Source organism: Muscardinus avellanarius, assembly GCF_963383645.1.
Source record: "Muscardinus avellanarius genome assembly, chromosome: 7".
In the NCBI taxonomy this organism is placed as follows: domain Eukaryota; kingdom Metazoa; phylum Chordata; class Mammalia; order Rodentia; family Gliridae; genus Muscardinus; species Muscardinus avellanarius.
The window spans coordinates 29,431,052-29,447,781 of NC_137793.1; the positions used below are offsets into that span (position 1 = coordinate 29,431,052).

At 39.8% G+C, this 16,730-nt stretch overlaps 1 protein-coding gene across 4 annotated transcripts in view; it reads right to left on the reverse strand.

The window, feature by feature from the left end:
• The window catches only part of PPP2R2B (protein phosphatase 2 regulatory subunit Bbeta), a gene marked incomplete at both ends in the record, with an annotated part of 520,202 nt that overhangs the window by 281,867 nt on the left and 221,605 nt on the right, over positions 1 to 16,730 (reverse strand). The gene's annotated exons all lie outside the window — the stretch shown is intronic.

The window sequence follows — 16,730 nt, forward strand, 5'->3', positions numbered from 1 at the left end:
CAAAACCCCTTTACCTGGACCTTTAGGGAACAGGCATTGAAAAGGATTCTCATTACAGAATATGACAGGGCCTAATCTTCATTTATCAACTACTCTTCAGGGTTCAAATGATTTTCATGTGAAGAATTCTTCATGTGACTTCAAGCCTAAGTTAATATTTACTACACTGATATCCAAAGACTAGTCCTCTGCACATGGTAGATATACCACAAATGGTTTTCCAACACAATGACAGCTTTATTGGTATTATGTAAACAGTGTACAGGTTTATTCACAACTGTCATACACTATAGGAAATATAAAGGTAAATCATAAAAGTTACCTAAAAAGTCATCATCTTGATTTAACCATCATTAATAATTTGATAGCCATCCTTTTCATAGACTTTTTTTTGTGTGTGGTACTAGGGATTGAATCCAGGAGCATTCTATTTCTGTGCTACACCTCTAGCCCTATTTATTTATTTATTTATTTATTTAATTTTTGCAGTACGAGGACTCCAAGCTACATCCCCAGCCCTATTTTATGTATATACTTATTTTTGTGGTTCTGGGAATGGAACCCAGGGACATTTTACCTTCAAGCTAAACCCCAAGCCCTATTTTTTATTCTTTATTTTGAAACAGGGTCTCACTAAGTTGCAGAAGGTTTCATTAAGTTGCTGAGGTTGTCCTCAAACTGTAGTCCTCCTGTCTCAGCCTCCCAAGTACTGGGATTACAAGTGTGTACCACCACACCCGGCTTCTGTTTTATTTTTTATTCTGAAGTTGCTGACGGCTTCACTAAGCTGTGGAACTTGGCCTCGTATTTGTGATCCTCTTGTCTCAGACTCCCAAGTATTGGGATTATAGGTCTTTATGCATTTACACAGAAGTGTTCAAAAGAAGAATCATACTATACATACCCTTTTGGTCAGGAATATGGCATCCTTTGATTTTTTTAAAATATCATTCTTCCTTTTTTTGTTTTTGCTTACATCTTTCCTCCCCCTCATAATCAATATTAATATTTTAGATATTTTTCTTGTTTCTTTCATCATATACCAAGTCATACAATTAGAATGAGCTTTCAGTTGCTTAATATATATTTGCTGAGTGATTAAAAATTGGATGAAAGAACAAAACATGAACAAATAAAGAGATGAAAGAAAAATTAATAGGTTATGATCTTAATTAGCCAGAAGAGATTCCAAGTGATTGCAAAAATCACATAGCACATCTTTAGACGTTTTCCCTGTATCTTTAAATCTGAGTAGAAGTTAGAGAACCTGGTTTCAATATGTTTACAGGAAATCTACAGATTAAATTCCCAAGTTAAAAAAAATTGTGAAACTGGCTGCTGTCCTAACTGTGGAAAAATCATAGATCTACTCTCAAATTGAAGTCAAGTTCAAAAATCATTTACTAACTCCTGCAGTGCCAAGAATTCTATTATGGCGTAAACGAAAGAAGATGTAGCCACTGCCTTCCAGAAGTATCTGTTAAGGGCGACAGTATGCAGGATATATCTCTTGGCTGACTGTCTGAACTTAGACCTCAGTTTCCACATTTGTTAAATTGGAATAATACCATACCTCGAATAATTGAGATGATGAAAAAATTTGAGAAATTGAGAAAAAAAATGGATTGGAAACAGAGCTTGTAGGTAACAGGAAAGGGAAAAGAACACACACAGAGGCAGGAAAGTGAAGATGGCCTAGAGCTGAAGGAGACCCACAAGCCAGCTTCGATTGCTTAAAACTCAGCTAGGAGACACTCAGATGAGAGGAGAGGAAAACATTAAGTTTCATGAGCACAGGAGAAAACTGTGAGCAGGATAATATTTTTAAAGGCGCAAAGAAAAGTAAGAAATACACACACATACATACTTGTTTGCTCATTAAACTACACTGAATATCGCACTGGGTCAATCTTTCTTTGAAGTTGTATACATACATACATACATACATACATAAATGTGTGTATGTGTGTGTGTGTATGTGTATGTGTGTGTGTATATATATATGATTTTTACTTTTGTTTGCTCCTATAAAAATTAGCCTGTTAGTTATATATCTATACATAAATAACTTCAAATATATGTATGTGTATGTATTTTTTTCTTTTCCCATATGCCAAAGTCTAGATCAAGACTATCCGTATAAATGGTGACTCAAAGGCGACTTGCTTGTAAAGTAACTGGAAAAAAGACCTGGCTTGCATAACGGGCTCAAATCCAAGTTTCTACGACTTATAGGAAAAATTTTGATCGGAAAATTTCCATCTCAAATTGTGCTGAGGAAGCTTGGGGCCTGAGTAAGCACGTTGGCAACAAAACACAATATGATAATCAGCCTTTGCATCTTCCACCATAGCACACAGAGTCCAGGTCCTGGGGAGACCTCAGCAACTTTCTGCTCTCTGACCCCACATGGGGACAGGAGAGAAAATCAGAAATAAGTCATGGGAGAAGCTGTCAGTTGGAGGCACTAAACTGTCCCGATCTCTTCTGTTAGCTCAGAGTTCCAGGTCAAATCTCCCTCACTTCTACATTGCATCTTCTCTTTTTAAACTAGGACCAAAGATGAACTCCAGAAAAAAATGTTTCTACAAATCTGTGCTACCCTAATCAAAACTCTCTCACACCATCCCACCTTATCTCCAAAAAAGAAGACAAAAAGAAATGACAGGTAGATTTTAATATTATACGCCTAAATCTCCATAGAAACTTAGCCTAATCAATATACCATCCTACCTTGTCTCTAAGACAGATAAAAAAGGGATGGCAGGTAGATTTTAATATCTTACCCCTAAGTCTCATTGAAACTTAGCATTTCTAGAAGATAAGCTCTGAGGAGGCAATTGAATCATTCACTAATCTCCATACTATTTATCCATTCAACCGTCTATCTGTTCTTTAAATTTTATGTACTGAGCATATATATAGGTCATATAGACACTGTGTGTCACTTTGTGATATTTTATAAAAAATATTAAATTTAAAACAATTTCAGCCAAGCCTAATGACACATACCTAATCCTATCTACCAGGAGGATGAGGCAGAAAGAGCACAAGTCTGAGGACAGCCTGGGCAACTTAGCACAACCCTATCCCAAAAATTAAAAAAAGCTAAAGGTCCAGCTCAGTGACAGAGCACCTGCCTGACCTCTGTGCCAGGCATTGGGTTCAATCCCCAGTGCCAAGGGGAGGGGTAAAAATGTTCCAAATATGCAACTATAATGAACTGGAACTTTACACTGACTCCCAACTATAATTCCCAAAGACTCTTGAAATAGAGATAGTAAATATACATTCAAAAGCCACTTACTAAAAATATAACCCCATTAGTCCTTTATAAGATTTGTCCTTTTCATTTACATTAAATCATGATGCCAGTTTTAGGAGAAAACTCGAGATGCTTGGAAATGTCAAGACAACAACGGGCAGAATCTACTCAGCTTTGCCTGGGTTCAGAATGTATTCAGCTAATGCATCGTATCAACATCAACAAAAACACAAAGTTAGCTCAGTTTCAGAAACGTCAAATGTGAACCCCATGAGAGGTCTGCACATTAAATAACCACACTGGTTGTCATCCTGGGTCAATCATTCTTTGAAGTTACCTACTTACCAGTTGGAAGAAAATGAACATTTCTGGGTCACCGGGTTCCATATACTTATCTACACATGGTGCCCTGGAACCATGGACGTAATTTTATTTAACATAGGTGGGCAACTGAATTCCACATAACAAGCTAATCACCCTTGTACTTAATGGCCAAGAATTGTGCGTGTCTGTCCTCTCAGGAAGGGTCCATATGGAGCTCTCGGAGGGCAAGGCCAATGCGATGAAATTAAAAACCAGTAGTTTTATCCTTAAGTTTTTTTTTTCTCATTTTTACCCCACACACAATCCATGGAATGAACTATACATCCTTAAAATCAGGGACAATGCAAGGTGGAAGCAAAATGGGCATAGAACAAAGGTAGGGAAGGTCCATAACAACTACAGAGGTGTTCCTATAGGTGCTGCTGTTTCAGAGGTCAATTTATTTAATTATTAGAATCTTAATTGTCCATGTCATTTAATCTGGCATATATCTAAAAATAGTCACATAGATAAATAACTAAAAATAAAAATCTCCACAGATAACCAATCTTAGTTGACTGTTGGATGGAAACTCTTGGTTATCTGTGGAGATTCATTACTTATGTTAGTCTTTTACCTATCTGTAAAGGGTATTGTTTGCCTTTATTGTTGTTAATTTTTAGGATTTCTACTTGGAATATTAATATACCTTCAGATATAGCATTTAGAAATATTTTATCCCATTCTATTAGTAACTTTAAACTCTGTTTACATTGTCTTTGGATATACAATTTTTTTTTATTTTTTAGGGAGTTTGTATACTCTTCTGTTGCCTGTGCCATTGAAATCATATCCAAGAAATCACTGCCAATTTCAGTGTTGTGAGGTTTTATGACCCAGATTTTCTTCTAAAAGTTTATAGTCTTAAGATTTAAATTTAGGTCTATTATCTATTTTGAGTTAATATTTGTATATGGGATTAGGTAAGGGTCCAACTTTATTCTTTTCCATGTAAGTATTATGTTTCAACAATATTTAGTTAAAAGATTATTATTTCCACCACCAAATGTTCGTGGAAACCTTGTCAAAAATAACTTGACAATATAGGGAAGAATTTAGCTCTAGGCTTTTATTTAACTCCAGTGGTTTATATATCTGCCTTTAGAATAGTACTACACTGTTTCAATTATTGTAGCTTTATATGGTTTGAAATCAGAAAATATTTATCTTCTAGCTTTTTTCTTTTTCAAGATCGTTTTGGGTATCTAGAGTCCATATTCCATATTAGGATAGAGTTTTTTCTGAAAAATAAATATATAAATATATGATAGTTTCACCTAAAAAAAAGAAAAAAATATTCTCTGGTAAAAAAGAAAGTAAAAAGAAATATTGAAATGTTATCTTTAAGTCATCAAAAGCTTGGTATCAGACAAATGAAACTGTTATGTGAGATTATCATTTTTAATTTTGCATAAATTGCTATAATACTAGATGTCAACCACTAAGCCAAGCATGGGAGGGAAGGATGGGGAGAGAATGGGGTGGGGATCGGGTGGGGGCTGACTGGGCGATGTGTGCATGTATGTCTACAAAAGTTTGTATCCCATTATGATGTATGAATACAGTGCACCAATAAAAAAAATAAAAATAAAAAATAAAAATAAAAATCTAAATATAACTAAAGACGTGACTTAGAGTCTTGTTGTAATTTATCACACAATTATTATAACAAAAACTGGAAGTAATCTAAATTTCCAGAATTGGGTAGCTGGTAAAATTATGACTCAAATATAGGATGTTATAGGAAAATATTCCAAGGCCCAAACAAACAAACCTTAGATATGATACTCTTTCACATGTGATTCCAACATTTACCCAGAGATTTCTTTTTTTTTGGTGATGGTGGTACTGGGGATTGAACCAAGGTATATTCTACCTCTGAGCTACACCTCCAGCCCTAATTTATTTTTTATTTTGAAACAGGGTCTCACTAAGTGACCATGTGCTACCGTCCTTGAATCTGCAATCCTTCTGTTTTAGGCTCCCAAATACTGGAATTATAGGACTGCACCACCATGCCTGGCTTCACCCATCTCTCATCTTTCTTTCTATCCTCTTTCCTCTCCACCTCCTCTTTCTCTTCTGTTATGTATGCATGTGCACACACACATAGACACAAATGTCTATCTTTATCATCTATACAGCGTATACGGCACACCATACACGCATATCTGTATAATATATAGTATATCATGGAGTACATAGAGTATTTAATCCAATTTCTTTTATGTTGTGAGCACTTAGGAAATAGTAGCTCTTCTCCGCCATCCCAATTATAGTAGAATCTCTTTTAACAAACCTCTAAGTAGCTGATTCATTGGATGAAAATGTGCCTATTTTCTCTGTAAAATGAGCCAACAGCACATTGTATAAATGCACCAGTGTAGCAGGCGAATGTCTAATGTGTAGGCTGGATGTCTAATGTGTAGAACTTCTACTTCTTTTAGTTGAGTTGCATGTTTACTGAGAGTCAATTGTGTTTATTCCCAAATCCCTTGACGTTTGTCATACTTATTTCATTAAGTATAATAAAAGGCGAGGAAAAGAATGGTGTGGGAAAAAGGAGAATGATTGTTCCACACAAAAAACAAATTGAATGCTTTCAAACAATGACTGGTAATAGTCAAATTAAATATGGTGGACATAAATTCGGGGAATGATCCTAAGAATCTGTAGTAAGATTGCTCATGAGGTGTCTTTGCTCTCAATTTCCAGCAAATTGAAATGGGCGTGGCCTTTGTCATTTTTCAGATGGTTTGTGGAAGAAAAATGTAACCCCCAATCACTGGATCTATATTCAAAGATTGGGCCTCAATTTTTCATTAGGTCTTTTGTCAAAATTAATAAATGCTGCTTAATATAGGTGCACCATTATTGATTTTTAAAATCCAACGATTGGTCCCAAATGCCTGGAGTACATACTCTTTTGTATTTATTTCACACTCACAAATAAGGAATAACATTTTGCCTCATCTCCTGCCATGTTTTTATAGATTAGAAAAGACTCAGTGAGACGGCATGACCTACCCCAAGCCACAGAACTCAGGTTGCTAGAGGTGGGTCTACTCCCAGGCGGTCATGTGGAGGTAAGCACATGGTCTTAGCCTGGCTTAGGTGGTCAATTACACTTTGAGAAGGACAGAGTGTCAATGGCCCAAATATATGGGAAGATTTTTGACAATAAGAATAGAGTCTTATAGCCCAGCACACTCCCCAGAACACCCGACCCAGCACCTGGCAATACATTTTTGTTTTGAATTGATGAATTTCCTTTCCTACTTTGTAGCAGTGGAGGATACTAGGGGCCTTTCTGATTTCTGAAAGAGCCAATTCACATGGGATTTAAAATTTCCTCCACAGAGTATACCAAGGCAGGGAGAGAGTCTATTGCGCCTGTCAGGTCATGTCACCCAGAGCTCAGCCTCATTGATTGGCACTTGTTCTTTGCTGTCAGGGCCGCAAGATGAGCAGCACCCTGCTCACCAGATGGTTATTTGTTCCACCAGCCACCTTTGCTGCATCCCTGATCACTCCATCCCAGGACTGTCTCCAGAATTCATGCTGCAAGGCAGCTCCTGCCAACAACTTTGCCAAATGGCTCCTCTCAAAGTCATGGGCTGCCCAGACAGACTGGCTCCTCCATCTGCAGCAGCTTTTGGCAAAGAGACATTTCCCTTTCTGGCTCTACCTCTTGGCTGCACCAGAGCCTTCTTGCCAGAAAGATGATCTGACCCTTTAGTAAGAACAGGGAGACCTGGAATTTGGATGCCATTTTGAGCCTATGTTTGTGTTATCTCCTTCCCTCCCTCTCCCCCCCAAGCCAACATCAGAACATACTAAAGAGACTCAGATGATCACAGAGACATAAAGCATCATAGGCACTGAGAGCCAGAAAATCTATAGGAAATATGTTCCCCTCCCCCACCTTCAGCCTCTTTATTAGTGTATCAGGAAACTGAAGGCCAGAGAGTAAAAATGACTAATTATGGTGGCAGGACTGGAGATCCGACCCAGGGCTTCTGATGAACATTGCCCATCACTGCTTGCACTACTGCACTGCCTTTCAGCTTTCTCTCAGTTCATTTTCAAGTTAAAATAATTGGACCCCTTGTATTGGTATTGATTCAAATGAGTATTGATTTAGAAAAATGAATAGTCTGTTCTCTGTGTCAACATCAAGGTTATGTTTTGTTTTGTAGTATTGGGGATTGAACCTAGGGACATATTTTCTCTCCGAGCTATACCCAGTCCTTTTTTTTTTTTTTTTTTTCCAATTTTGAAACAGGGTCTCACTAAGTTACTGTGTGTTGTCCTCAAACTTGTGATCCTCCTGTCTCAGCCTCCCAAGTATTGGGATTACAGGCGTGCATCACTGCACCTAGCTATGACTTTGTTTTAACAGGTATGTTCATATGCTAAATTGATGCGGTCTATTGTCTATTGCAGTGTTTAAGAAAATAAAGTTTAGAACTAGACTGACCTGGATGTGAATTCTGTTTCACTTAGTGTTCTGTAATAATCTATTCTGCTTCAACTTTTCACTTAAAGGGGAGAATAGGAACACTACCAGCCTAAAGAAATGTGAGGATTAAATAAGAAAAAATACTCAAAGAGTGAAATCCCATCTCTGGTACACAGAAAGCCCTCCCCCAACTGCCAACAATCATTTTAATTTACTGACACTCAAACTCACAATGGTTTTAGAAGACACAGTACTGTGTACATATAAACAGATGTGCCTGTTAATTATTTTCTACATTAGGAAATTCAGGTTCTTTAGAAGAAGTAGCTAATTCAGGGTTACACAGAGAAGAAATGCAGGGCCAAAGATTTCTTCTTGTCATTCTACCAAGAAATGATTATTAGCATCTCATCTTAAAAGATGATAAACCAGAAAGGAGAACATTTGAACAAAATCACGGCACCATCTTATGTAACATAACAGAAACGAGTTGCCTATTCATAAGGGAACTACTAAAACTACAGAAACAGTCATACCATGAAGCATGGCAGACATCGGGCTTCTGACACGGAAAGATATTTAAGACACATCAAGTGGGAGGGAAAAAAGTACAAATAAAATAGGTAGTGTGCATTTATTTATACCTCCAGCCCCATAATTAGGCATACTCCCATCTAGAAAACACCATCTTTCTCAGGTAAAAACCTGCTTGTAGGGGTCCCTGTAGACTCTTAAACTCCACACATTCTCTTGCCCCTTACTCACCGACTCCCCTACATGTCTTAATACTTGTTGTAAGCAATTGAGTCTTTTTCTTCTAAAGTATAGAAACTGAGAGTCCCACTTCTCTTCCCCTTGACTGTGATGGCCTTTTGTCCAAAGAAACCAATGGGTAGGAATTAACTTTTCTTGCATTTCACACATGCAAATCCTATCATCATTACTCTTAACTTGCTCCATGGTGCACTTGCAGCACAAGAATGTTTGGGTTCCTGGGTTATTTATGACAAAGCTCCTATGTAGCCTTGTAAAAGCAGTTTGCACTTTCAATGGGACAGTTAGGTCAGAGCCGACTTTCAGCCAGATTCTCCAATTCTATTGGAAAGGCAAAAGAAAGAAATTTGGTGGTAAATATGACCACTTGGGTGAAAGCCAACTCCTTTTCTCATTAGTGGGGGTTGAGGGAAAACAGGCTAAAGAATAGCTCTGACCAAAGGGGAGGCTTTAGATTTCTCCACATTTATGTATAAAAGGACACCATCAAACAACTGTCTCTGCCCCACTCTCCCCCCCCTTTTTCTTTTTGCAGTACTGGAATGGAACCCCAGGGGCATTCTGTCTACAAGCTATAGCCCCAGTCCTATATTTTATTCTTTATTTTTTGAAACAGGGTATTACTAAGTTGTAGAGGCCTCACTACAAGTAGCTGAGGCTGGTCGCAAACCTGCAATTCTCCTGTCTCAGCCTCCCAAGTACAAGGATTACAAGTGTGCACCACCACGCCTGGCGTGCTCCACTCCTTTTGCTTTGGTTCAGGCAATGGTAGGAGATGCTGTTGGCTCTGGAGAATGAGTACCTACGAGGCCTAGTGGGGCCATCTCAGCTCCACCTGGGAAATGACACTGTTAATGTTTTAGGGTAGGTAGCTCAGTGGCAAAGCGCTTGCCTTGAAATTGCACCACTCTGGGTTTGAGCCTCAGTTCCAAAAAGACACACACAAAAAAGGATGGGGTGGGAGACTCCAAAAAGGCCATTTAAAAAACTCAAGATAGTGCTCATACCATGACTGCTCAATTCCATAAACATTTGCTTATTTTCTTAATGGAGTAGAACCAACCTACAGGAGTAAGTCCTCTACAGATTCTGGCTGGGAGAGGAAATTCAGCTTCCTCCCATGGGGATGGCAGGGGAGGCCCAGAGATGTACACTGCTATGTTGGGAAAGGATGGATGTAGTAACTTCAGCAGCACTGAGTGGCTTCAACGGGATGTCTGTGGAGGGTAGAACTCAACCTGCATTACCCCTCCAAAATCCTGACAAGGAACCAGCTACAAGGATGCACACAAGTAATCCCAGCTACTCAGGAGGCTGAGGCAGGAAGATTCCAAGTTGAAGGCTAGCCTGGGCAACTTAGTGAGTGCCTACCTCAAAAAAAAAAAAAAAAAAAAAAAAAAAAAAAAAGAGGCTGGAGGTGTATCTGAGTGGGGAACTGAATCTCCATACCACCAAAAGGAAAAAGAAATGCTAACACGAGGCTGTAAATATGGGCCAGGAATGGTGGCTGGACTCCAAGATGTGATGGGCTCTGATCTACTTACACCATTGAAGAATAAGTGTGTTAATAATATGAGTATGTTTGTTATAAAAGTTTCTTTGGTTCTCTGCACCTCAGGATTTCTCCTTCTGAAAAATGGGGCTAACATAACCATGTTTTTAGAGTTGCTGGAGGAGATTAAATGCGTAAACATACCAGAAACCCCTAGGAAAGTGCATGGAATACAGACAGATGGTACTCAGGATACCTTAGCTCCCCCCTCAGCCAAGGGTCTAAATGGGACCCTTAGTTTCTTGTTAGATGTAAATGCCAGAGTCTCGGAATGTCAGTCTATGGCTGTGCTCTTTTCATTGAGCTTTACCAATATTTTGACAGAACTGGCCTAATATTATTCACCCCAGGTTCACGGGTATGCTTCTGACCCGCACTCATAAAGGGCTTGGGATTGCCCCTAGGGACCTAGATGCTAATAACGAATACTTGCTAGTGATTTTCAATGCACTCTGGTTATTATGTTGAGTAGCAGAATATTTTCCATCCCCAGAAAGGTCATTTACAATAGTATAAGGCAGCTTCTTCCCACCTTCCATTTCAGGTTTTTCTGAGCTCAAACACTCATCCATATGCATTGGAAACACCATTCTGGTGTGGCATTTGCATACAAATACCAAAGCAACTTCAGGAACTAAAGCCAGCTCTCCAAGGAAGGACATCACCTCCTTTTATTTTCTTAAAGCCGTCCCAGCATCTTCACATTAAAAGCCCTTTTCATTCACCTCCCCAGATTTACACACCACAGCTTCCCTCTTTCTTGAGTTTATGCGGGAGGGGAGGGGGGAGGAGACATTTTCACTCCTTGCTTTGATTCTCCTGGTCCTAAGAAGCTACACCACTTCACGGGTCACTCAGATCTCAAGTCTGGAGCTCACCTGAACTCAACTCCTTTGAGGCCGGACTCTTCTTATTTTAGCATACTCCCGAAAAGTGGCATTAGGTCATTATTTTACTAGTTTCTACATTTCATTTATTTTGGTTTTTAAGACCTTCACTGCATCCTACTTTTTACTACAATTTCTTTATTTTAAGCCAAGATCAGTTTCCTGGCAATTTCACACTCATTACGTCAAATTCTGCCCCGGCATATTCTTCTCCTAGGCGTCTCCTCTATTCACATGGTTTTAAATACCTTTACTATGCTGGTGCTGTTTAATCCCAAATATATATGTCCTGTCCACATCTTTCTTCTGATCTTCACACCCGATATCCAACAGCTTACTTAAGAGCCTCATTCTGAAACTAGATGTCTCCCTGGCCCCTTAAATTAACTAATTTCTAAAGATCGTTTTTGTTTGTTTGTTTGTTTGTTTCCCTGACAATCTGCTTCATGCATTCATTCTGATGGCAAAATTCTGGGACTCATCCTTAACACTACCTTCTCCATCTATATCCAACCTATATTACACCAAATATGTCCACGGCAGTCTTTATAATGCATCTCAAATCCATTTGGTTCTCTGCCTCTCTACTGCTGCCCCCATTCTGGGGGTAGAGCCACGGTCTCCTAACTTACCTGCCAGCTTCCATTCCTATTCATTTCATACTCAACCTCTGACCCCACCCTACGGAACAGCCAGACTGAGCATTTGAGAAAAAAAAAAAAAAACCCTGATCATATTTCCCCCTGATCGAAATCCTTTAATGGCTTTCGATCCATCTTTGGATATCATCCAACCTTATGGTCAATGAGGTTCAACGTGATCTAGTCCCTGAATAATTCTCCAATATTTTTTTTTACCCCCAGTTTTCAATTGAAAAAATTTTCAAACAGACAGAAAAATAGATGAAATATTTACAGTGTCTCTCCATAGGCCCATGTGAATTTTGCTCTTCTAGTTTATAACTGTCTTATCACATGTCTCTCTATTTAGTCACACCCTCTATTCTACCACTGATCATTCTTGCTTTTGGTGTGTCCAAAACAAACTGAAGGCTGCAGTCTCCTTTTCGTTATTTTTTCCCTCTCTGCAGAGATTCTAGCCACAGTCATCTTTCCCTTCCTTGAACCCATCAGACTATCTCCTTCCCCTGGGTTTTTGTCCCTCTTGTCCCTTCTACCTAAAATGCCACTAGTGCTTTTTAACTCAGACTTCTTTCTTCGGTTCTCAGCTTAAACTGTCTATGAAGAGCTGTCCTTGAACCAGAGCCACTTCCCACCTTTCCTTGTGCCTCCCCTGAATCTCGCTTATATGGCTAGCTATATATTTGCTTGTAAATCTGTTTAATATCCACAGCCTTTGCTATATGGAAAACTCCATGAAAGCAGAGACCATGCTTGTGTGGGACATGCAGTGTCACCTCTGCAGAAACTCTACGTGAAGCAAAGGACTCAAAGGCAGAAGAATGAACCAATAATTAGAAGGAGCGCCATGAAATAGCGAACTTAATTCTTACTTAAATATGTGCAAATAGAACAGTTCTATTCCTTAACGGCCTCTGAGGGAAGACGGGACTTACTTGCAGCCAGAATCTAACCAGAAAGTACATGAAGACAATCACCAAACTGCAAGATCCATGGCTACTGAATGAGTCATGGGAAGACTGTCCTGGTTTTAGTGACCTGTCCTGGATCTGCAGTAGCGTTTCCCCTCATGATCACCCCATTCAAGGTCTGAGGAGAGACAGCATGTTGTTTTGGCTATGGAAATACAACTTTAGTAATAACCACAGCTAGTGTGCTCTCCGAGCATTTGCTGAGGGCTGGCTTTGTATCGCGTACTGTCCTGAATGCTTTCTCTGTATCAAATAATTTTTTCTGTGGCCTGGGCTCTATTCTGTGGTTACTCCCATTTCACCTCCAAGGTAGCTGAGAACAGAGCAGTTATTTTTAAACACTCCACTGCTGAGACTATTCTCTGTCCCCATTTGAAAGTAGAAGACTAATCTAAGAAACCCATAGGTGGAGACAGGGTTTCATTTCAGTTGGCTCTTCAAGAAGCTCAACTAAAACCCCCGCCCTTGAGAAGAGCGCTTCTGTGTGTTTCATTCATGTCTGGTTCTTTCTTTTGAGCTTCATACAGCTATATTGAATTGCTCATTTGAGAGTAAGAAAGCCATATATAGATGAGACAGATTGGGGGGGGGGTACTGGGGATTGAACCCAGGGGTATTCTACCTCTGAGCTACTCCCCCATTCTGACTTTTTATTCTTTACTTTTGAAATAGGGTCTCACTAAATTGCAGAGGGCCTCATTAAGTTAGCTGAGGCTGGCCACAAACCCAGATCCTCGCTGTCTCAGCCTCCAAGTACTGGGATTACAAGTATGCGCTGCCACGCCCAGCTTGTGAAATGAGAGATTTGAGAGATGAACCTTGGTTTAGGAATCCTTGAGTTCTATCTCTGAAAAAGCCCAGCCACACATGTTGAATTTTTGGGGGTCATTCCAGCTCCGCCAGATACATTTCCTCATATATATTTCCAGACACATATCAGCAAAGAATTTTCCCTTAGATGAAAATTCAGCTTACAGTACAATGATAAAACTGTTGTGTTCTTCCTGATAACAAGGGCTGATAAGGGATAAAAAAAAAAAAGAAAACTAACAGTAACTGAGGGAGTGGAGAATTTTCTAGTGAAAGCACATGGCATTCAGAGACCACCTTGAATTTGAAGATTAGCTTTCTCCACTGAATATGTAACTTTGGCAAATTAATAACCTCTACGGGAGGCCTCAGTTGCATCTGTTTTTCTTATTTAAAAGTGGAAACCACTTAACAGGATTTGGGTATACTGAAAAGCTACATATAAATAGCTTGGTGAAGCCAGATGTGGTGGTGCACACCTATAATCCCAGTACTTGGGAGGTTGAAATGGGAGGATTATAGGTCAGAGGATAGCCTCAGCTTCAGCAACATAGGACTCTCAGCAGCCTAGAAAGACCTTTTCAAAGCAAAAAAAAAAAAAAAAAAAAAAAAGGAGGGTGTCTTGGAGGTAGAATGCTTCTGGGTTCAACCCCCAGTACCATGCCTCCCCCCAACACAGAAGATGTCCAAAGATGTTAACTTTAAAAAAGGAAGAAAGATAGGAAAAGGTTGGGGGGGGTGGAGTAACTTTTAATGCTCAGAATAAAATATAATAGTCATAGGAAATGTCTTAAGCAAATGCACATCCTACATTCATTTTTGAGAGAAAGACAGAGATGCTTGGGTAAAAGTGTCCTCTGGCATTTGCATTGCTCTTAGCTGGATGAACTTGCCTGCAGCTACCACTTACAATGCAAATTGAGCTTCCAGTCCTCCTTCACACTAACTACACAGCAAACCCTTTCAACTTTAAATAGAATACTGCAGTGTGGAATGATCCCAGCAAGGGGAAGAAAAATTCAGAGATACGTGTGAAAGAGATTTAGAACAGGAAATCAACAACAACAAATCCAGCCTGGTATTCTGAGCAGGTAGGAATAAAATGTGGAGTTATTCAAGGAAACGGAAAAGGAAGGTCCTATAGACTAACTCTTTAGTAAGTGGGTTTAAGTTGATAAGGGGAAAGAGAACTTTGGGGAAAGAGAATTTTTTTTTTAATGTGGATCATATTGAAAATGCCATACTTTCAGACGGTGCTTGGTGCCCTCTCCCCTTTAAGAGAGGTGTGTTAAAACTTCCTCAGGTGTTCATAGAAAGAGCAGGGGCACCCTTCTTGCTGACCCACATAGCTGCAGGAATGTTTTTTGGAATGAATAGGTCAAGACCATGGAGAACTTCTTGCTCTGACCAGCTTCTGGTATTTACATAGTCTAAGTTCCTGTATTCCCCCCCCCCTATATTTGTACAGAAATCAAGAGGAGAGAGAAAGAGGGAGAGAGGGAGGGAGACAGACGAGAAGGAGAAAGAGAACCCATATGCAAGCTGAGAGGTTGTTTTTCACATATCAGAAAAATTTTAGAAAGCTCTCTGCTATAAATGCATGCTCCACTTCGACTGTACGAATTCACGTATTTAATCCAGCATAAGATTTTATAAAAATTCCACAAAATAGGAATAGAGGTTGTACCCAGGGCCTTGACAGCAATAAAGTACGTTATTTTTAACTGACTCTACACTGACAGTCCTATAGACATGGCTCCAGTTTGGCCATCATCTCTGCTCAGTAATTTTCCTTTGCCTGCATGATACAATAGAGACCCAAGGCCAACTTCTCTCGTGGATGTCCTGCTTAGATAGAGTTACTCAGAGGCTACTTGTTACTGAGTCAGTGACAAAGCTCGAAGAGCCGAAGAAGAAGAAGAATGCCTTACAACCACATTGTTATGGGGGTGAAAAAATAGGATGGGAAAGTATGGGCTGCTCATCTGCCAGAGGGATGGGCTGTACATCTTAAATGCCATCTCTAAGCTTCTGCAGGCCAGAGCTTATAGCTCTAATCTGTCTAGCACCATGGACACATTGGGCTCGATGCACTCCAATAATGATGCTGAACAGTGAATATGTTTTCAACAGCCCTGGGCATTCTTCCTATCTAAAACTTCCAGGGATGTTTAGAAAAGATGCCACCTTCACCCCCCAGATTGTGTGCGTGGTGTTATTTCCTTCAGAGCTGACCTCTTTTTTAATCCACTGCTCTAACGCATTTCTCTAGTAGTCTTTTGATTTAGTTAAATATTACAGACATGTTAGCGCTTGAGAATAACAAGAATGATCTTAAATTAATATACATTGCAATATCTTCCTAAAGTACTTGGACATGCATTTTTCCTGGATGGGTATTACTGTCTGTTAATGCAACACTTTATATTAGTGGTGGTTAAGGATACAGGCCTACAGGTAGAAAATGAAGCAAAAATACAAAAGTTCTGTCATTTAAATAAAATGTCTGGACTCTCTTCACACACAAAAGGCCAAATGAGATCCGCCTGCTGGCTTTCCCTGCCTGCCCACACCGCGCTGGGGCTACTGTCGGAACAAACTGGTTGAGAGAGAGACGACAATTTCACCTCTTGGCAAAGCTCAGCTCGCTGAACCTTCTTGCTTTCTGCTGGCTGTTGATTCAGCAGAAACTACTGCTGCAGAATTCATAATGGTGATTTTTAAAGGCCCCACCGATCGCGCTGGTCACCCCACGTGTCAGCCGCGTTCGCTCGCCGCTGGAACACGATTTTTCCCAGCCACCGTTTTATTTCTTGCTAATGCACTTCCAAGAAAGAGAGAGGCTCGCCCTTTTGCAAAAGGCCCTTTGGGGTTTTGATTGTCTGAGCAGGTAAAACCCTGCCAGTCGGAGAGATGAATGGGCAGGAAATGAAACCATGCCCTCCCTGCAGCTATGGAGAGACACAACCTCATTCCGCTGCTCAGGGAGGGGTGGACCAAAGTCT